Source organism: Macaca nemestrina, chromosome 5 (genome assembly GCF_043159975.1).
Source record: "Macaca nemestrina isolate mMacNem1 chromosome 5, mMacNem.hap1, whole genome shotgun sequence".
NCBI classification, from domain to species: domain Eukaryota; kingdom Metazoa; phylum Chordata; class Mammalia; order Primates; family Cercopithecidae; genus Macaca; species Macaca nemestrina.
In genome coordinates, this window is record NC_092129.1 from 112,156,413 (window position 1) to 112,180,177 (window position 23,765).

At 37.8% G+C, this 23,765-nt stretch overlaps 1 long non-coding RNA gene across 1 annotated transcript in view; it reads right to left on the minus strand.

The window, feature by feature from the left end:
• LOC105479445 (uncharacterized) overlaps positions 1 to 23,765 on the minus strand; it is an 81,755-nt gene that overhangs the window by 15,257 nt on the left and 42,733 nt on the right. The window lies entirely within an intron of this gene.

The following is a 23,765-nucleotide window of genomic DNA, read 5'->3' on the forward strand; positions in this document are numbered from 1 at the left end:
TTGCTGCAAAAGACATGATTTCATTCACTTAACATAATGTCCACCAAGCTCCTCTATGATCCTGTGAATGACAGAATTTTATTCCTTTTTATGGCTCATAGTATTTTATTGTGTATATACCACATTTTCTTTATCATTCATTGATGGACACTTAGGTTGATTCCATATCTTTGTTGTTGTGAATAGTGCTGCAATGCAGATGTCTTTTTGGTAAAATGATTTCTTTTCCTCTGTGTAGATAGCCAGTTGTACAATTGCTGGATCATATGATAGTTATATTTTTACCATCAACTTATTTTATACATGATAACTCACAAATCTATGCCTTGTTTATAAAACAGTATCTGTAGGGTCTCCTTTAACTTGGAATAGATTCTTCTATAAAACTTTTGCCAAGATATCTACCAACCTAGCACATATCACCAAGAAGCAGGACGTTTCCAACAAACCAAGGCTGGTTATTTATTTCTCTCTTGTTTAAATGACACATTACTTTCTACTAAAAAATAGAAGCTTGAAATCATAATATCTTTATTTACCTTTATGGCTAGGAAATTTAGAGTTTAGGTTAGTATAGAAAAATAATAAAATGTAAACCCTCAGTTTCTTTCTACCTCTAAAGTAGAATAAGTAGATTATCTGCACCCTATCTAGGACTAAAAAACATACATTTTTTTAACTACCCAGTTGATTACCAAGACAGCATGAAAATATATTTTACCATCATTCCCTCTTCTGATAATTAGAATTTGTCAGAAATATTTTTGAAACAAGTTATCTTTTCTCTTTAGTACCAAAAAGAGATAATGCTAATCTTTTGTTTCGTGCTTATAAGGTAAAGGAACTCACTGAAAATGTATCTCAAGATCAAAAGCCAAATTGAGGAAAGAAAAAAGATAGTACTGACCATGTTCATGCCTGGAACTTGAATCTGCAGGCAGACCAACATTAGTCTCCCAGACTAAAGTTGTCTTAGCATCACAGAGCATCCAGCAAGGTATTTGGAGATCCACATGGTACCAACGCAGAGATGAATCTCACTGACTGCATAGGGACATAGTGACTATCTGCTTGAGGGAGTATCATAGAGTACTAGACAAATAACATAAACCAAAGCCATAGAATTCCCAAATAATTTCCAAAATATCTAAAATTCCTGGATTTTTCTGGGTAGCATATGTTGATTTAAAGAAAATATTCCCCCACTTAGAAAACAGGGGATATCTAGAGATGACCCTTTTTAATAAGTATTAATGAGGTTCCAGCTGGGATCTAAGAGCTGAAAAAATGTGTCTTTCACTCTAGGCTTTTCTAGTCACACACCCACATACCACTCCCTGCTGTATAACTTCTTTTCTAGTTTTCTCAGTATACTTTGGGCTTGGGGTATTTTGGAGATAGGTTTAGATGACAGGTCTTAGTAATAGAAAGTGATCACAGTTAATTCCTCTCTTCATTGCTACTATGATCAAAAGCTAGAGTTGTGAATTGACCTGTGAAGAAAAGTTTAAGATCAAACTTTTCCCCTTGTTTATTTGGTAAATGAGAATTTCTGCACTTTAAATGCTATTTGAAGTCAAAGATAGTTTTATATATCTGTTTGCTAGTTTTATATATCTGTTTGCTTCTGAGGCCAGTTTAAGTTGAGCGACCATAAACATTTTCAAATGTTAAAGAATCATAAATGGTATTACCCCTGAATGGGTGCATTCATCCTAATAAATGTATCGCCTATCCTAAGTTATACAAAAATTACTATCATTTTGAAGAACCCAGTGATATTGACCTTGATGGAGAATACAGTTCATTGCAGGAGGCAGGACTAAGTCATTGTGATTTCCTAGCCATCTGGAAAAAACCAAGTTTTACACATGTTTCAATGACCTATCTAATTTCTATGAGGATTGTATTCATTTGCTGGGGCTGTTATTACAAAGTACCATGCACTGATTGGCTTCAACTACAAAAATCGATTGTCTCACCATTTTGGGAACTAGAAGTCCAAGATCAAGGTGTTGACTGGGTCATGTACCCTCTAAAGTCACTAGAAAAAGGTCTGTCCCAGTCCTCTTCTGGTACTTTTTGTTCGTGGCAGCATAACTCCAATCTTCACATGACATTCTCTGTGTGAAAGTCCGTGTCCAATTTTTTTAAAAAATAAGGACACCAGTTGTATTTTGTTAGGAATGCACGCTACTCCAGCATAACTTTATCCTAACAACTTACTACATCTTCAATGACGCTATTTCCAAATAAAGTCACATTCTGAAGTACTGGGGACTAGGACTTCAACATATGAAGGGGGAGGTGGCGCACCATTTAACCCAATACAAGGATCAATAAAACAAGGTCATGAATTACTGATTTTGCCATCCAGTTATGAATACCATCACCATCACTAAGCACTTTTTGCAAATAGGCTATTTTGGTGAGCCTTGATGGCAGATCACAGTCACTACCTTGAAAGGGTGATGCTGTCAAAAAGCATCTCTCCTGAAAGAGAAGCCTGACCTGGTAGCCAAGGCAGAAGAAGGTTTATCTACAGAGAGAATATTGATGTACTTCTTTTAAAGTCAGAGGTAAGCAAAACTGCGATAATCAGGACCTAGGGAAATTGGGCAGAAAAGAAGAGCAAGATGGCTCAGAGATTTTTAGAGACAAAATCATAGAACTACTTAATTTTTTAGATAAGGACACTGAAGGTGGAGGCTGAAGGGTACACAACTGGTTAGTGGTAAACTGGAATTAGATTGAAGATCTGCTGACACTCTTGTCTAGTGAGCTTCTCTCTACATCACACAGGTTAGAACTCCAAAATGAGGCAGGACAACCAGGATAAAAAAAGTACTAACCCAATACATAATTACTTATCTCTGCATGTCTTGAACTCTAAAAACAGTGCACATCCAAAATACTCAGTACCTTTCATTCCATTTAGCCTGAAACACATAGCTTGATGGCTGACTGGTAAGTTGACACTGCCTTCCAGAGCCCTGTGCTATCTGCTCAGTTGCCCCATCTGGCTGCCATCACGAAGCCTCTTGGTCAGCTGCCTACTCAGAACATCACTGTCACTAATTAGCTTTTCCTAAGTGGAGGGTATTCAGTCAGAGTTTCAGCAGTACATTCTGTGCATAATTAAATACATGCAGTCACCAAACAAGAAGGCAAAGGCACGTTTTCTTAGCATGTGGGATAGTTATTCCTCACTTCACAGAAACTTTGAATAATTCATTGGAACTCATTTATCTGGCATCAGTTCCAGAACTGACTGAAAACAAAAGCCAACCCATAAATCCAAAGGAATCATCCATTTTAATTATGCATAAAATTCAAAAGCAGTCAAAGTATCAAACTGGAAACATAAAAAACAAATTACTATAGACCCATCTCAGAGAAGGGTACTAAAAGGTGAGTAAGATCCCCTTTTATGTTTCTCAGTTTCCTCTCCAGAAATCTATATAAAGGCATCTGAGAAAGCAATGTTTTAGCTCTTGTTTCTCTTATTTAGTTCTACTTCTTACCAGCTTATGATACAAAGAAAATCAAACTGGGACTCAGGAGTCTTGAATTCTGCAACAACTTCTTCTGCTAAAAAGATGTGTGACCTTGATCAACTCCTTTAACCTCCTGTATCTCAATTCCTTCAACTTTAAAATGAGGGCCTGGTTTAAATGATTTCAAAGGACACTTGCAGATTTAACCCTCTATAATTCTCTGAAATCAATTTTGCAAGAACTAAGTCTTGAATTCCAACAAACCTCCATGGTCTTGAATTTCCCTACTTTATATACCATAAAGCGGTCTATATTATCAATGCAGTTGCCTTGGCAATAGGTCAAAGAGCTAGAGCCATTATAAATGATGATGCCCAAATAATTATTTCAAATGCCAAAAAAACATTTATTTCTTTTAAATTTATACCATTTGGAATAAGAATAATTTCCACAGGAATTTTCAAACACTTAAAAACATCTTGTAATTTTGCCTCATATCTTTTGACCTGACAACTAAGCTGTTAGACATTAACATTTCAATGTAGCAAACTTGCTACATTCACAGTGAGCAGCTGTGACCACTAATGGGAATCAAAAGCTCCTTCTGGTCAAACTCATAAATACTTCTCTCAAAATGTGAGAACATAAAGCAGAATCACATATCTTTATATCCACTCAACTATTCCCAAATTGTTTCTAACTTATTAAATTTGTGGTGCTTCCTATCATAGCATCTATAAGCTACAAAATTATAGGCAGTAAATCTAATGTGCAATTCATTTTTGGAGTTATTTTTGGACAAGTGAATTGAGCATACTCAGAAATGACTCCATGTTTTATAAACAGACAATTAATTTCCTCACTACTTCTGGCAGGGCAATTTGCAATGCAGTTATTACCTATTAAAGATAAGAAAAGCATGTAAGCATTTCTGATGATGTGGTCAACTCAACTCTAAAATATTTTGCTTCTAGAATGCTTATATCTCAGGTTTCCAGGAGAAATATATGCCAAACAATGAAAACCCCTGGGAGGCTCCACCGCACAACAGCACTCCAAAAATGTTAGTAATATGAGAGCTTATTTTCCTGTTTGTCAAACTCTATATGGTTAACTGGTAGAAATTCTAAGATTCCAATGGTAGTCCATAAGAAAGACTGAACAGAAGGATGAGACTAGGATCTAACTGAATTATGAATCAAGGGTGATCTGAAGTCCAAATTGCAAAGGAAGAGCACATAAAAACTTTGTGCTCAATTAATACTAACGTCCAAACCCCAAAGATCAATATGGTGAAAGGAAGTCAATAGCAGAAGTCAGCAGGGTGCACTTATACTTTTAGTCTAGTGGGTAAAAGCATTAGGGGTACATTGAGGCTTATGTTCTGTGAAATTAGATGTCAGACAGTGACTGAGGATATGGAGACAAGATCCAGCATCTGTTATAGTGAGAGGAGCAGGCAGCTTATAACAGCTAAGTAGAAGGTCAAGGCCTTCTAGTTTGAGTAGAGAACTGGGATACAAGAAACAGAGAAGGGGCCTAGAATTTGAAAGCTGTACCTCAGTATACCCAGAGCCTTCCTAAGACCAGGAGATTCTGCAATTAGTCAGTGATTCAGACAAGTATCACATCCCTTCTATTCTCTTTCTCCAGTGGTGGAGATAGAGCTCCTGACTGCTACCTGGCTTGGTTCTCAATGTCTCAGGAACCACACAGAGCTGATGCTGGGACGTAAACCTTTTCACAATAAGCCCCAAGATGGTGCAGGGATAGGCAGAAACTGACACTGCTTGCTAATTACCTATTAACAATTTCTTCCTTTGTCTCTAACCTGTGATCTTTCTTTTCCTTCATTCAAGCTCTTCTGATAAGGTGTGGGAGGATTTTAAGTGGAGAAAGACAAAACCAAGTAGAGATGAAACTCAAGACTAATAACTGTTGAATGGCACTAGTAAGATTCTTAGACTGTTTAACTTTAAGTTTTAAAAACTAAGGAATCCCAACTATTTGTTTCTAAATGAGGAAACAAAAGCACAGAGAGGGAATTGTCTCACTTAAATTCACGTAGCCTGTTGGTCTCAGAACCATAAGAACCAAGATATTCTGCTTTAATCCAAAATACGCCCTACTAAAAGACCTTGTAATCATAACTGATGTCCCTGAATGGAATTCTGAGAATGGTAAACATCCCACAGATGCATCCCATTTGACAACCAATTTATTGGAGCTGACTGTATTCTTTTTCACTTACTGATGTGCCAGAATAAGAGGGCTTTTTGAAAATAGATCCATACAATCAATATTTTTCGTGAACATAGATGCAAAAAATTCAACAAAATACTAGCAAACCAAATTCAACAGCACATTAAAAGGATTATTCACCATGATGAAGTGGGATTTACCTTTGAGGTGCATGGATGGTTCAACATAGACAAAACTATAAATGTGATACACCACATTAATAGAATGAGGGGCAAAAACCATATGATCATCAATAGATAAAGAAAAGCTATTTAACAAAATTTGGCATCTTTGCATGATAAAAAACTCAACAACTTAGGTACAGAAGAAATGTACCTCAAATTAATAAAGGCCATATATGACAAACCCCCAACTTAGGTACAGAAGTAATGTACCTCAAATTAATAAAGGCCATATCTGACATATGACAAATCCTCAGCTAACATCATATTCAACAATGAAAAATTGAAACCTCTTCACCTAAGATCAGGAACAAGACAAGGATACACACTCTCATCACTTCTATTTAACATAGTACTAGAAGTCCTAGGCATAGCGATTAGGCAAAAAAGAAATAAAAGTCATACAAATTATTTTTCAAAATGCAAATTGCCCCTATTTGCAGATGAGATGATCATATATATATATATATATAGAGAGAGAGAGAGAAAAAACCTTAAATTCACCAACTGTTAGAATAAATGTATTCAGTAAAGTTTCAGAGTCAACATACAAAATTCAGTAGCAGTTCTATTCACTAATGATGAACTGTCTGAAAAAGAAATTAAGAAGCCAACCCCATTCACAACAGCTAACCCAAAAATGAAACATGTAAGAATACATTTAACAAAGGAGGTAGACTTGTACACTGAAAACTATAAAATATTGATGAAAGAAATTGAAGAAGATGCAAATAAATGAAAAGGTAAGTTCATGTACTGGAAGAATATTGTTAAAATGCCATATTACCCAAAGCTATCTACACATCCATTGTAATCCCTGTCAAAACTCCAAAAACATGTTTTCACAGACATAGAAGAAACAGTCCTACGATTTGTTTGGAACAATAAAAAATCCTGAATAATCACAGCAATCTCGAGCAAAAAGAACAAAACTGGAGGCATTATACTACCTGGCTTCAAAATACCCTGCAAAACAGCATGGTACTGGCATAAAAACACATTAACCAGTGGATCAGAACAGAGAGCTCAGAAATAAACCTATCCATTTACAGTCAGTTGATTTTCAACAGAGGTGCCAGGAACACGCATGTAGAAAGGAGAGTGTACTCAATAAATGGTGTTGAAACAACTGGATATTTACATGCAGAAAAAAATAGGCCCCTTTCTCACATTGTATAGAAAAATCAACCCAAAATAAATTAGACTTAAATATAAGACCTAAAACTGTAGAACTACTAGAAGAAAACATAGACAAAAAGTGCCATGACATTGGTCTGAACTATGATTTTTTGGATATAACCCCAAAAGCACAGGCAACAAAGGCAAAAATAGATAAATGGAATTACATCAAACTGAAAACCTTCTGCAAATCAAGGAAAACAATCAGCAGAGTAAATCAACACCCTATAGAATGGGAGAAAATACTTGCAAACCATATATCTGAGAAGAGGTTAATATCCAAAATATATAAGAAACTCAAACAACTCAACAGCAAGAAAAAAAAAATTTTAAAATAGGCAAAGGATCTGAATAGACAGTTCTCAAAAGAAGATATACAAATGACTAACAGGTATATGAAAAAATACTGAACATCACAAATCATCAGAAAGTTTAAAGTTAAAACTATGTGATATCACTTCACACCTGTTAGAACGGCTATTATCAAAAAGATGAATGATAACCAGTGCTGGGGAGGATGTGGACCAAAGAGAACCCTTGTATTTGGTTGGTAGGAATGTAAATTAGCACCACCATTATAAAAAACAGTATGGCAGTCCCTCAAAAAATTTTTTTAAATTTTTAAAAATTAAAAAAATAACCTTAAATGTAAATGGAACTATCCCCATGATCCAGTAATTCCACTACATACCCAAAGAAAATGAAACCAGTAAGTTGCTGTACTCCCATGTTCATTGTAGCATTATTCACAATAGCCAAGATATGACGTCACACCTAAGTGTCCATCAGTGGGTAAATGGATAAAGAAAATGTGGTGTATGTATATAATGGAATACTATTTCACCTTTTAAAAAAAAAAAAACAAAAAAAGGAAATCCTGTCCTTTGTGATAACATGGATGAAACTGGAGGATATTATGTTAAGTGAAATAAGCCAGGCACAGAGAGACAATATCATGTGACATCACTTACACGTGGAATCTTTAAAAGTTGAATCCATATAAGCAGTGGGTAGAATGGTGGTTACCAGGGTAGGGAGAGGGAAATGGGTGGTCAAAGGATACAAAATTTCGGTTAGATAGGAGGAATAAGTTCAAGAGATCTATTGAACAACATGAGGACTACAGTTAATAACAATGTATTGTATTCTTGAAAATCACTAAGAGAGAAGATTTTAAGTGTTCTGGTCACAAAAAATGATAAATATGTGAAGTAATGCAAGCGTTAACTAGCTTGATTTAGCCATTCCACAAGTATACCTATTTCAAAACATTATGTTGTATACAATAAATATACACTATTTTTATTTGTCAATTTTTAAAAAATAATTTTCAAAAGAAAATCAGCTCCTAGATCTGCATTTGATGTATACTGGTGAAATCAAAAAACAAAAAATATATACATAAATAACAGATGAATTTGGATTTGATGCCCACAAAACACTGAGAGGAAAAGGGCAGAACCCTAGAATGAGATGGATGGCATGCAGTCAGCCTGAGAAGCCCCAGGAAACCCTTAGTGTCAGACGTGACATGTTGCCAGCCATACCCTTAGAACATGTCTGGAGCTCAAAGGGCACTATGTGAAAAACATTCATCCAGATGCATTTTTCATATATTGCAGTCATAAAGATGGTTCTTAGAACAAGCTAACATTTTTCTGATTCCCAAATGTAATGCCAAGACTAGGGGGAGAAAAAGTAGATGGCAGCAGCATATGTTGGAATGGACCTAGTATATTCAGATCAATAATGTAGGATGCCAGATGACTCCTCGCACAAATTCTAACATAAGTGGTCAGATGAAGGAAAACTTGGTTTCCAGATGAGGCACCAGTTTTAAAAGCCAAAAATGACTCTATATCCCAGACAGGATATGGCGGGATGCTATAGGCAGAAGGTGGAAAAACTGTCTTGTTTCCCCTTCCTCTGCCAAGTCAACTTGGCCATGTCAGGACACCCACTGCACATTTTTGCTAGCTTCTTGCTGCCTCTGAGGAGTTTCTATCATGTGTCAACTGCTTGAGCAGGGCGAGATTTAAGATAATTGCTATGTGAAATATAAATCAGCCAATGCCAATTAAAAGTTCTTGGCAAAGTGAAACAATGCTAAATCTATTCCCTGGGTTTATTAGAGCCCATGTGCTCTGCAATGATTATGGGAAAACAGCATGTTGACAACTTGAATGTAAATGTTAAGTTGAAGTCGCTACACAGGAATTGTTGTTTGTTGTTGCTGTTTTATAGGAATATCTTCCCCTTTAGAAACCTAGATGTCTCATTTACAAAAAAAAAAAAGCAACACCGAATGGATATTTCATAACTATACATTGCTGAAATCCTGAAAAAGAAGGTTTCATGAAGTATTTTCATCTCTACTCTCTGGAACACAGGGCAGCTGTAAGGTAGACCCAGTCACAAATGAAAGTCACATAAATGAAAGACAAATATGGATAGAATTAGTACTCACAATTTGCAACATATGTGGAGTAAGGGCTTTCTCTAACCATGGCCAATAGGCCACAGCCTATTCTATGTTCCAATCTAAGAAGTACCCTGATTCTGCCCACATATAGGTTCTGCTCTGATTTATGAAGAGGGTTTTTCATTTTTCTTTTTCTTTTTTCCTAACTGCAACTAAAACAAGGAGTGGGGGATTTAATTTACTCACTGTTTCAGAAATGGTAATCTTTCTCCTTCAACCTCACTCCATTCCTACTAAATCCTCTGTTTTTAATGGGCACCAAGAAACTTGCTAGAAGAGGTGAAGTTTCTTTTGTTGCTATTTAATGTTCTTCCTATTATCAAAGCACTTGATAGTTGACTACAATCAACCATATGTATTTTTCTAGACTAGAAATGATTCATTCTCCTAAAATAGTGATCCTCAAATTTTAGATTTTTTCATACTCACCTGAAGAGCTTGCTGAGACATAGATATCTACATTCTGATCCAAATCCAGAGTTCTGGATCCAGGAGGTCTGTCGTGAAGCTCCAGAATTTACATTTCCAACAAGTTTCCAGGTGATGGTGATGCTGCTGCTCCAGGAACCATATTTTGAGATCTACTGTTTTAGAATATCCTACCAACCTCTGAAGGTCATACAAAACAACCCAAAGGAGTTTACATCTAGAGAGTGGGTCATGTGTGATTATTAGTTTCAATCTATTTTATGCAAGTAATTATTATGGCATAAGAACTATATTTTTTAAATGCAATAATAAACCTGGACTGGGTTCTCTCCTGTATATTGTAATGCATATAGCATAGCATATATATGTATGCTAGGGACTCAAATGGTGAGCTAGCACATCATGTTTCAGAAAAGTGCAGAACAGAAACCTTGACCTAGAAGGTTAGGACAATTCAGTGGTGCCTCAGGGTATCCTTTGCTAGCAATCTGCAACTGTACTGTGGGCTTTACTTTACAACAGAAACCATGTCTAAGAGGAAGACACTCAAAGAGGAAAGTTGAATAAGGAAAAGAGTTCAGGAAGTTGGTATTTGCCTTTAACTGGATAAGATTTCTAAATTGAATATTTTCCAGATGTGAGGAAACAAGATAAAACCCAGGGGCTTCAACATGAACAGAGAAGGAACTTTGACAGCCTATTTGAGACTAGAATATAGACATTATCTTACAATAAGGAAATAAGGGAATGTGAAGCACAGTCCAGCTTATGTAATTACATTTACTTGGATACTTAGAACTAAAAATTGTATTTTGAGGACTTTATTTTGATGAGGTTTGGAACTTTCGTGGTTATTGTTATTTCCTCCCTCCGGGTTTTCCCTTTCTTTGGGTTGTCATTGCTCTTTGTATTCTCTATCAGAAAATGATTCTAGTTATTTTTGCCTAAGTATAATAGAAGTTAAGGGGTTTTTTTTTCTTATTAAGGCCAAAGACAAAAAAAACCCATAATTCTGAGAGTCAAGAAGCACAGTGGAAATTAAAATGATAGATGCCACAAGGCAAGACAAAAACACAGGATGTTGTAAAACACCTGAATCTCACACTTGGGCATTTCTCATCGAAGAATTTTACTCAATCTTTGGAGAGTTTTATATTTTTATATAAGCTACTCATTTTCTTAGACCGTAATGGGAGCTGTCAGTATTTTTGCTCAAGATCAGAGTTTCCTGAGTGATTCATACACTCAGGAAAGTAGAAAAAGATGCCTCCTATTGCCTCAAAGTCCTAATATGCAAAGAGTTTGATTAGTAAATATTTGTTTAACAGCTACTTGCCTTAAGTGCTGGATATATTAAAGGAGGAAACATAGATTCCTCTACCCTCTAAAAACTTAGTCTAGTGGGGGTACATAGACAAGTAAAAGAATACAAACATATGGAACATCATGTGAAGCTTTATACAAGTAGTTCAATGCGGGCTGACATTTGAAAGGTAAATTGAAAAAATCAGAACTAGCCAGCCAAAACGGTGTTTTGCAGGTAGGAAGAACAGAGCACATGAAGGCTCAGTGGTGAATGATACCACATGAATAAAGGGGACTAAAAGGAAATTGGTATAACTGAAGTGCAAAGGAGTGAGGTCTTATAAGTAGAGTGACCATATAAATTATTAACCAAACAAGGACACTTTGGAACTACAATGCAGTTGCTATTTATAAACACACTGGAATAATAATGGCTTAAACTGAGATACACGCTCACTCTAATTGTGGCCCATGTTTTGGAGCTTGGACTCTATTTTTTCTCTTTTTCTGGGCAATTTTTTTAAGTTCTGGGATACATGTACAGAATGTGCAGGCTTGTTACACAGGTATACGTGTGCAATGGTAGTTTGCTGCACCTATCAATCCATCCCAGAATTTCATATCCAGCCAAATTAAGCTTCATAAACAAAGGAGAAATAAAATCTTTTCCAGACAAGCAAATGCTGAGGGATTTTGTCATCACCAGGCCTGCTTTGCAAGAGCTCCTGAAGGAAGCACTAACTATGGAAAGGAAAAACTGGTACCAGCCACTGCAAAAACATACCAAAATATAAAGACCAATGTCATTATGAAGAAACTGCAAAATAGTGTGCAAAATAACCAGATAGCATCATTCATAATGACAGGATCGAATTCACACATAACAATATTAATTTTAAATGTGTATTTGCTAAATGCCCCAATTAAAAGACACAGATTGGCAAATTGGATACAGAGTCAAGACCCATCAGTGTGCTGTATTCGGGAGACCCATCTCATGTGCAAAGACACACATAGGCTCAAACTAAAAGGAAGGAAGAAAATTTACCAAGGGGGCCGGGCGCGGTGGCTCAAGCCTGTAATCCCAGCACTTTGGGAGGCCGAGACAGGCGGATCACGAGGTCAGGAGATCGAGACCATCCTGGCTAACACAGTGAAACCCCGTCTCTACTAAAAAATACAAAAAACTAGCCGGGCGAGCTGGCAGGCGCCTGTGGTCCCAGCTACTCGGGAGGCTGAGGCAGGAGAATGGCGTGAACCCGGGAGGCGGAGCTTGCAGTGAGCTGAGATCAGGCCACTGCACTCCAGCCGGTGCGACACAGCGAGACTCCGTCTCAAAAAAAAAAAAAAAAAAAAGAAAAGAAAATTTACCAAGGAAATGGAAAGCAAAAAAAAAAAAAAAAAAAAAAAAAAAAAAGGTTGTAATCCTAGTCTCTGAGAAGACAGTCTTTAAACCAACAAAAATCAAGAAAGACAAAGAGCATTACATAATGGTAAAAGGATCAATGCAACAAGAAGAGATAACTATCCTAAATATATATGCACCCACAGGAGCATCCACATTCATAAAACAAGTTCTTAGAGACCTACAAAGAGAGTTAGACTCCCATACAATAATAGTAGGAGACTTTAACACCCCACTCTCAGTATTAGATCAACGAGACAGAAAGTTAACAAGGATATTCAGGACATTAACTCAGCTCTGGATAAAGTGGACCTAATAGACATCTACAGAACTTTCCACCCCAAATCAACATAATATACATTCTTCTCAGTGCCATATGGCACTTATTCTAAAATTGACCACATAATCGGAAGTAAAACACTCTTCAGAAAATGCAAAAGAACTGAAATCATAACAGTCTCTCAGACCACAGTGCAATCAAATTAGAACTCAGGATTAAGAAATTCACTCAAAACTATACAACTACATGGAAATTGAACAACCTGCTCCTGAATGACTCCTGGGTAAATAATGAAATAAGGCAGAAATCAAGAAGTTCTTTGAAACCAGTGAGAACAAAGAGACAATGTGCCAGAATCTCTGGGGCACAGCTAAAGCAATATGAAGAGGGAAATTTACAGCACTAAATGTCCACATCAGAAAGCTAGGAAGATCTGAAATTGACACCCTAACATCACAATTAAAAGAACTAGAGAAGCAAGAGCAAACAAATCCAAAAGCTAGCAGAAGACAAGAAATAACTAAGATCGGAGCAGAACTGAAGGAGATAGAGACAGGAAAAAACCTTCAAAAATCTTGAAATAAAGTCTCACTGCAACACCCAGGTTGTAGTGCAATGGCACGATCTCAACTCACTGCAAACTCCACTTCCTGGGTTCAAGCGATTCCTCTGCCTCAGCCTCCTGAGTAGCTGGGATTACAGAGGTGCTCTACCATGCAGGTTAATTTTTGCATTTTTAGTAGAGACGGGGTTTCACCAGGTTGACCAGGCTGGTCTCAAACTCCTGACCTCAAGTGATCTGCCCACCTGAGCCTCCCAACATGCTGGGATTACAGGCATGAGCCAACACACCCAGCCCCAAAAAAATCTCTTTTAAAAATAAAGGGTAATTCATAGAATTATAAGCAAGGACATGGCATATTCACATTTGTATTCTGCTATGATTATTCTGGCATCTGAATAGAGAATAAGTTGGAGGCACCATCCTGGAAGAAGAGAGCAGTTAGACAACTGTTCAGCAAAAGATGATGGTTACTAGGGAAGTGCCTGAAGAAATGGAGAGGAGTGAATGAATTCAAGCAAGTCTCAGAGGCTCAGTTTGAGTCTACATGGGACCTATAGAAATTGGTAATTAGACTGGGAAGAGAGTTATCAGGAAGGTTCTTTCCACTTGTTTTGCTTTCAAAATCTGGCAGGCCATTTATAGTCATGCCTTTAATTAAGGAACTTCGATACAAGTTGTGTTTTAAATAAGTGAGAATCAGTCATGTTATATGTTGAAAATAGAAATCATATATTACTAATTACTGAACCCTTCCAGAAGTTTAATTGATACCAAAATAAAAGTAATATATAGATTGGTATGACTAGATGTCCCAATTTTCTAATATCAGTTTTTATTTCATTTAAATTCACCCTGGTCACTCTTGGTTAAAAATCAGTTACTCATTCAGGTTAGAGAAAGATTTCTTTGATACAACAACAAAATCATGATTCCTATAAGAAAAATTTTATATGTTAAACTTTATCAAAATTAAGAACTCTGCTTTCAAAAGACATTAAGAAATGACAAGATGAGCCACAAACTAGGAGAAATATTTTCATATTGTATATCTGATTAAATGCTTGTGTTATAAATATATATATATTTTAATTCTCAAAACTCACTAACAAGAAAACTAACAACCCAATAAAAAATGGGTAATTTGAACAGACATTTCACCAAAGATAATATATGCATTACAAATACAGACACCAAAAGATGTTCACATTATTAGTTGTTAGGGAAATGCACATTTAAACTACAAATAAAATCACTACACATTTATTACAACGCCTAAAACTTTTTAAAAGATTGACTGTTCCAAGTGTTGACAAGGATGTAGAGCAACTAGAACTCTCATACATTTCTGATAAGAGTGTAAACTGGTACAACACCTTAGAAAACAATACCTTTGATCGTTTCTTAAAAGTTACATATAACTCTCCAGGACAATCTAGTCAGTCCACTCCTAGGTATTTACCCCAAAGAAATGAAAGCATCTTTCCATGAAAGGGCAGATGCAAAAATGTCCATAGGGACTTTATTTGTAATAACTGAAAACTGGAAAAAAACACAAATGGTGATAAACAGATGGGTAAACAAAATTACAAAATGTCCATACAATGAAATACTACTCAAAAACAATCAGAAGAATCTTCTTGACTCTCCAAGAAGCCAGGACAAAATAGAAGACTAAAAGATAGCACACTATATGATTCTATTCATATACAATCCTAGAAAACACAAAATAATCTATTGAAACAAAGCAGATCAGTGTCACCTGCAGGTAGGGAGAGAAGAAGGGGGATTACTTTTGAGAGTGATGGATATGTTCGTTGTCTTGATTGTGATGTTAGTTTCACAGGTATAAACATATGTCAAACCTTATCAAAATGTATAATTTAAATGTACAGTTTTTGTCTGTCAATTCTACTTCAATAAAGCCATGAAAAACAAAAGAAAGAAGAAAAAACCAGTTATCTACAGTGCACAATGTTGGGAATTTCTGATGAGCTGGCAAGAAAACTCAGGTAGTAGGCCAGGCGCAGTGGTTCATGCCTGTAATGCCAGCACTTTGGGAGGCTGAGGCGGGCAGATCACAAGGTCAAGAGATTGAGACCATCCTGGCCAACATGGTGAAACCATACTCCACTAAAAATACAAAAAATTAGCTGGGTGTGGTGGTGCAAGTCTGTAGTCCCAGCTACTCCGGAGGCTGAGGCAGGAAAATTGCTTGAAACTGGGAGGCAGAGGTTATAGTAAGCCAAGATTGCACCACTACACTCCAGTCTGGCGACAGAGCGAGACTCCATCTCGAAAAAAAGAAAAAGAAAAAAGCAGATAGTTTTTGTGAGATCATCACCTACCTTGGAACTGGTCATCGAAATTTATTTACTCTCAAATATGAGCAGGAAGTACAAGAATAAGCCAGGCCAAAAGTGGCTAAGTAAGGTGATCATACAAGCTGAGGTTCTTGGGATGGTTCCAATTTATACACATTGTCTGACATAATTATTAAATGCCCTGTTATTCACAATAGCATCCTGATTTGGAAACAATGAATTACACAGCCACCATACTTTTAGGCAAAATGATCACATCTTCCCAGCTAGTCAAGGCAGAAAACCAAACTGAAAAATCACCCAAGTAACTATTTTAAAAAGAATGTTAAGTTATACTTTAGAGCATCCAGGAAGGTCTGTTAGCCAAAATAAAATTTGGTTTCCAAAATGCAAACAAAATAAAGAAAGGAAAACATAACCAGACTTTAAACGAAAAAATCAAAATATGAGCAAAAGAGTCAAAATTTATTTCAAGGCCTGAGAGCACTTATATTTATTCATTTATCACAAACAAAGTGCCGGGTACTATGCTGAATGCTGGGAATACAATTTTGAATGAGCAGCACGGAAAAATAAGATGGTTGTAAAGCAGGAAATCTTTGGAAAAGATGGGGCCAGCTCATTCTAATGGTGAGATCATTTCAAATGGTTTCAAACAGTCTTTAGGACAAGGGCAGAAATCTGTTGCAAGAACGTTTAGCTCATTATCTTCCATTTCTTTCAAGAAACTGTTTTAGCAATATTAGGCATGAAATAAATACTTATCAGAATTAATTAATTTTCATTCAATGATTTTTCTCCCAATGACTCCTTGAGCTAAACTGACAGTTTTTGCCAAAGACAACCATCAGTTACTGCCAGGACAAAGTCTCTTGATTATGTCTATTTGCAAATGCAATAATAGTTATAAGCTTCCATTTGTCTTATCCTACTAGGTAACCCAACATATTTTAGAGAAAAAGTAAAGATAATTGTACATTGAAAAGATGAAAGTTAAATTAACTATTAAATGCATAGAATATAATCACATAGTATTTTTTAAATTATACTTTATGTACTGGGACACATGTGCAGAAAATGCAGGTTACATAGGCATACATGTGCCATGGTGGTTTGCTGGACCCATTGACCCATCATCTACATTAGGTATTTTTCCTAATGTTATCCCTCCCCTTGGCCCCCACCCCCTGACAGGCCCCGGAGTATGATGTTGCCTTCCCCATGTCCATGTGTTCTCATTGTTCAACTCCCACTTATGAGTGAGAACATGTGGTGTTTGGTTTCTGTTAGTTTGCTGAAAATAATGTTTTTCAGCTTCATCTATGTCCCTGCAAAGGACATAAACTCATTCTTTTTTATGACTGCATAGTATCCCATGGTGTATATGTGCCACATTTTCTTTATCCAGTCTATCATTGATGGACATTTGGGTTGGTTCCAAGTCTTTGCTATTGTGAATAGTGCTGCAATAAACATACATGTGCATGTGTCTTTATAGTAGAATGATTTATAATCCTTTGGGTATATACCCAGTAATGGGATTGCTGGGTCAAATGATATTTTTGGCTCTAGATCCTAGAGAAATCGCCACATTGTCTTCCACAATGGTTGAACTAATTTACACTCCCACCAACAGTGTAAAAGTGTTCCCATTTCTCCACATCCTCTCCAGCATCTGTTGTTTCCTGACTTTTTAATGATTGCCATTCTAATTGGCCTTAGATGGTATCTCATTGTGGTCTTGATTTGCATTTCTCTAATGACCAGTGATGATTAGCTTTTTTTCATATGTTCATTAGCCACATAGATGTTTGTTATTACCAACCTTCTGAAGCCTACTTCTGTCAATTTGTCAGACTCATTCTCTGTCCAGTTTTGTTCCTCTGCTGGCGAGGAGTTGTGATCCTTTGGAAAAGATGACCCATTCTGGTTTTTTATATTTTCAGCCTTTTTGTGCTGCTTTTTCCTCATCTTCGTGGATTTATCTACCTTTGGTCTTTGATGTTGGTGACCTTCGGATGGGGTTTTTGCGTGGTCCTCCTTTTTTGTTGATGCTATTGCTTTCTATTTGCTAGTTTTCCTTCTAACAGTCATGCCCTTCTTCTGCAGGTCTGCTGGAGGTCCACTCCAAACTGTTTTCCTGGGTATCACCAGTGGAGGCTGCAGAATAGCAAAGATTGCTGCCTGCTTCTTCCTCTGGAAGCTTCATCCCAGAGGGGCACCCACCAGATGCCAGCTGGAGCTCTCCTGCATGAGGTGTCTGTTGACCCCTGCTGGGAGGTATCTTCCAGTCAGGAGGCACAGGGGTAAGGGACTCACTTGAGCAGGCAGTCTGCCCCTTAGCAGAGCTCAAGTGCTATGTTGGGAGATCTACTGCTCCTTTCAGAGCCGGCTGGCAGGAACATTTAAGTCTGCTGAAGCTGCGCCCACAGCCGCCCATTTCCCCAGGTGCTCTGTCCCAGGGAGATGGGAGTTTTATCTATAAGCCCCTGACTGGGGCTGCTGCCTTCCTTTTAGAGATGACCTTCCCAGAGAGGAGAAATCTAGAGAGGCAGTCTGGCTACAGTGGCTTTGCTGTGATGTGGTGGGCTCTGCCCCGTTTGAACTTCCTAGTGGCTTTGTTAACACCGAGGGAAAACCACCTGCTTAAGCCTCCGTAATGGCCAACGCCCCTCCCCCTACCAAGCTTGAGTATCCCAGGTCGACTTCAGACTGCTGTGCTGGCAGCGAGAATTTCAAGTCAGTGGATCTGAGCTTGCTGGGCTCCATGGGGGTAGGATCCAATGAGCAAGACCACTGGCTCATTGGCTTCAGCCCCTTTTCCAGGAGAGTGAATGGTTCTATCTCACTGGCATTCCAGGCACCACTGGGGTATGAAAAAAGCTCCTGCAGCTAGCTCGGTGTCTGCCCAAATGGCCACCCAGTTTTGTGCTTGAAACCCAGGGCCCTGGTGGTGTAGGTACCCAAGGGAATCTCCTTGGGAACCTACCAAGGTTCCCTGGGAAACCTTGGGAGACCATGGGAAAACCATAGTATCTGGGCTGGATAGCACAATCCATGACAGCTTCCCTTGGCTAGGGTAGGGAGTTCCCTGACCCCTTGGACTTCCCAGGTGAGGCGACACCCCACCCTGCTTCTGCTTGCCTTCTGTGGGCTGCACCCACTGTCTAACCAGTCCCAATTAGATGTACTGGATACTTCAGTTGGAAATGCAGAAATTACCTGCCTTCTTCATTGATCTCGCTAGGAGCTGCAGACTGGAGCTGTTCCTATTCAGCCATCTTGCCACTTTTCAAATAGTACTTTTTATTGCACATGGGAGGGTATGAAAAGCCCAATTAAGAGATCCTGAGCTTTCATTTCTACACATCCATTAAAAATCCTTAACAGGCTGGATGTGGTGGCTCATGCCTGTAATCCCAGCACTTTGGAAGGCTGAAGCAGGTGGATCACAAGGTCAAGAGATTGAGACCATCCTGGCCAACATGGTGAAACGCCATCTCTACTAAAAATATAAAAATTAGCCGGGCGTGGTGGCTTGTGCCTGTAGTCCCAGCTACTTGGGAGTCTGAGGCAGGAGAATTGCTTGAACCTGGCAGGCGGAGGTAGTAGTGAGCCGAGATCGCGCTACTGCACTCCAGCCTGGTGACAGAGCAAGACTCTGTCTCAGAAAAAGAAAAAAAAAAGAGAGAGAGAGAAAAAAAAATCCTTAACAGCTGAGAAGGGCTAGAGTTTAAGTGCTGCACTCTGGCAAGCAGCTCCTTTGACCCCAGGCACTTCACTCCCCATTTCTCTCTCAACATTCAGCAAGGATCCTGGAGTCACAGGTGTGAGATGTAGGTGTTGTTCATTTGTCCTGATATTCAAAATCTGACTGATGAGTTTAGTAATTATGTCAAAATTTCCTCTCTCACATTTCAAACTTTCATAGTTCTTGCTAGAGCCTCATTTTCAATAAACTAAACCAAATAAGGATACAAATGTTGAAGGCAGCAAATATAAAGCTTTTAATAAGCCCATATGCAATATTGTTTAGTTTTTTTAATGTAACAAATTCCAAGTTATAATTCTGAACACCATAAGTTAATTGGGCAGTGTTCACCTCGTCTTATTCATAGTGATAGGGAAATGTGTGATTCTAAAGAAGGTATGGGAACCAGCACAGTTGAATTAAATCTCATTCATTTTACCATCCATTTCATCTGTGAATCTTATTAGCATACCTAGAGGACCAATCACATATGAAAAATGCAGCAGAAAATAAGAAAATACTCATAACTAGGGTAGAGGAAGCCTAGCAGTCACTGAAATGCACAAACAGTAGCATCTGACTACTTTGGGAAGCGAGTGCACTGGAGTAGAATGGAGATTTACTGAGAGGCGTTGCAATCATCTCAAACACTGACAGGAATGTCAAGTGGAAGCGCTGGCATCTATGATACAGTGTGCACCAAGCTCTCTCAAAGAGCACTTACACACATGTAGGCAAAACTGTATTTCACATCATTGTTTTAAAAAACAATAATTCTGACATTTTAAACTGCAGGTTTCATATACATAAAAACTTGTGTGGTTTCTCCATTTCTCTGAAAAATACATTTTTCCTCGTTATAGTTTATTTTAATTCCCATGTTAGGTCAGGACACCATTTATAGTTTAAGAAAATTAGGGGGAATAAAAGGTCAGTGTAGGGTTCAGTGTTGTAGTGGAAAAATATCTGGCTGCTATATTTTATGGAATGTTTTGCAATCACTTTTAAAATCTCTGGAAAGCTAAAGCTGAAGAACTTTATAGAAATTAAGGAGTTATTGGCAAGGCCTGCTGACTGAGACAGGTCAGTGGAAATATACCAATCACCACCCCCACCACTGCCAAAAAAAAAAATCGTAATTCAGGTTCTCCCTTTTCTTTCTTTAACAGTTGCCTGCCATCTAGTGGATATAATGCAGTCAAGTCAGCAAGTGCTTTCTTTCAAAGCAATCAAGGGTGTTTATTGAATCATGTAATAATGTCATTTGAATAAAAACAAGGACAGGAGCTTATCCTACAGCACACCCCCCAGAATAAAACCACCTCTGGTGAAGACTTAAAGGAACTATGAAAAGTCTCAAAAAACAGATCATTTTTGTGCTTGGCTAATCAAAAACCAATTCCTTTTAAAGCCAAGCAACATTAAATAAAAAGAGAATTGCTATTTTTATGCTTTCTTTGCATGTTCTTGTGCTTAGTCTACAAATAACCTTATTTTGCTTCAGCATATTATAATTTTAACATGAGTGTTAAAAATCATTTAATCGATAATTATTAAAGCTAGATATATAAGACCAACTCTTAGATTTACAACCTAGTGAGGAAGAAAAAGAAATCCAAATGCTCAACTAGCAACTGTGCTAACTTATGTGGTCCAAAGGAAGGAAAGGACAGTGAGGAGGAGAGAGACCTTCATAGTGACACTTGAGGACTTGAGGTGTGTTTTGAGTTAATTAAAGACAAATGACCAAGTCCCTGGGCCTGGAGACAGTGAAGATACTTTTGACAGGAATGGGGAATTTATATCTTAATATAAAGCAAAAGGAAAATGAATCTATAATGAAATAGGCTCACGAGATTGGTCATTCCAGATTAACCTGGCCATACTGTAGGCTGACCAAATATCACCCAAGCACCTAATGCAACATCATGAAGATCTTTATGAAAGAGTTAAATTATATTGCTACCATCCTCTGAGCTCTTAGATCCCTCATTATTTGTGACAGTTGAGCAAATGCTGCCTAATTGTAAGTGGAAACAAATGCCCTAATTGGACTCTAAGAATACTCTTGCAAGACTTCCTGTTAGCCAAAGAGAAGCTCTGTTTGCCAGACTCTTAAAATGTCTGAGAAGGGAAATCGGCGTTTATAGAGCCAGGTGCAATAGTGAACTCCCAAATCATCCTTTCAGGTGTTCCCTTTTGCCAACAGGTGAGGCTAAACAGCCCTTTGGAGGCTTGGGCTGCTTTCTAGGGCCAGCGTGGAGCACTCACCATTTTCAGGAGCTGATAACTATTCTTCTTTCATTTCTCCCAAACCAACTTTTTATATTTGAAAGTTTAAACTACTGTTCAGCTCACTTTAATATGAATTTTAAAGTGCTTTAAATTTTAAAGCAATTCTTGGTTCCACAGTTAAATATTTCTGTTCTCATTTGCCTGTTCTTTGATTTGGGACTCCATCCTATTTACAGGGACTACGTAAGCACCATGAGAATTATCCTTTTTTAATCTACTCTCTACTTATGTTCTTTTGTGTAATCCTATAAGATGAGTATTGTTACCTCACTTTTACAGACAAGAAAATCGGAGGCTATGCAAATTGCCTAACATTACACAGAAAGTAACAAAGTAGGGATTTGATTTTAGATTTTTCTGATTTCAAATTGTGTGTGTGTGTGTGTGTGTGTTGTTTTTTACTGGGCTCTGCGGCTTTCTACTAAGGAATACATCTTTTGCCCTTCTGTTGGAGCTGTAACCTTTATATACATTTCTTCATGACTCACAAACCTTGATTGAATCAGATGAATTCAATATGGAAAAGGCCTTTTAGGTCAGGGAGTACTACTTCCTGCCAAGACTAGGATTTTTCTGTATAAAGCATTTATTTTTCCAAACACATTTATAATAAATATCACATTTTTCTATTACATACCCCCTATGAAGCCATCCCAATATCCAAGATTGCCATGTAAATGCTGTCAAATATTTCCCAACCCCCATTTCCAGCCTGTCACAGTTATAGTTTCCCACTCTCCAACTTTTCTGTTTACCAAATAGAAACATTCTTCCATTTCTACTCAAGGGAATAATCTTTTCAGTGGCTAAGGTATCACTTAACTGCAATAGAGAGACCAGGTCAACAGATACTTTCTGTCACTAGCAAAAGACTTTGCAAAGAACAAAATGACCTGAACCAAAACCTTAGAGAGGCTGAGTATTCTCAGGGGCCCCGCTAGTGGTCACATCTGTGGTAAATACTTGCTCCTAAGGTTCTTTAGGAAAAAGAAGTGGGCAAGGACCCATGTGAGTCCCCAGCTCTCAGAGAATTATTAGCTGGCCTATTGAAATAGCATATTCACTGAAGGGTTCCTATGGGAAAAAAAGTTTCAGTTCCCTTTGAGTGTTTCCCAAACATTAAAAGAACTATTTCACTGGGCCGCAACCACATAAATTGCATGAGAAGCAACTTGTACTCTGTCCCAATCAAACTCTGCCGAGCCGAGAGATCTAGAAGCTCAAGGTCCTTATAGACAACAAAAACCAAAGTCAGAGTATCAGAATCTTCCATTGGGTTCTCCTCATTAAGCAAGAGATTTACAATAAGGTAGTAAATATTTAGAAGACGTCATTAAAACTTGCAGTAATGTCAAATACACACATCAGTTTAAAATTTGAAAGGGATATTAGGTCACCTTAGTGAGGGTTATTTTCATGACTCTGGTCCCTACAAAGACAGCAGAGAAGATCATAGAAAGCCAAAACTAGAATCAGAGACCAGAGACAATGGCTGCCACATCTCCGTCAGTGCAGGCAAAACCCCGAAAAGCCAGATGCCCTGTATTAGTCCGTTTTCACACTGCTAATAAAGACATACCTGACACTAGGCAAGTTACAAAAGAAAAAGGTTTTATTGGACTTACAGTTCCATATGGCTGGAGAGGCCTCACAATCACGGCAGAAGGCAAGGAGGAGCAAGTCACATCTTAAGTGGATGGCGGCAGGCAAAGAAAGCTTGTGCAGGGGAACTCTCTCTTTTTTTTTTTAAACCATCAGCTGTCCTGAAGCTAATTTACTATCACGAGATCAGCTCAGGAAAGACCCGCCCCCATGATGCAATCACCTCCCACC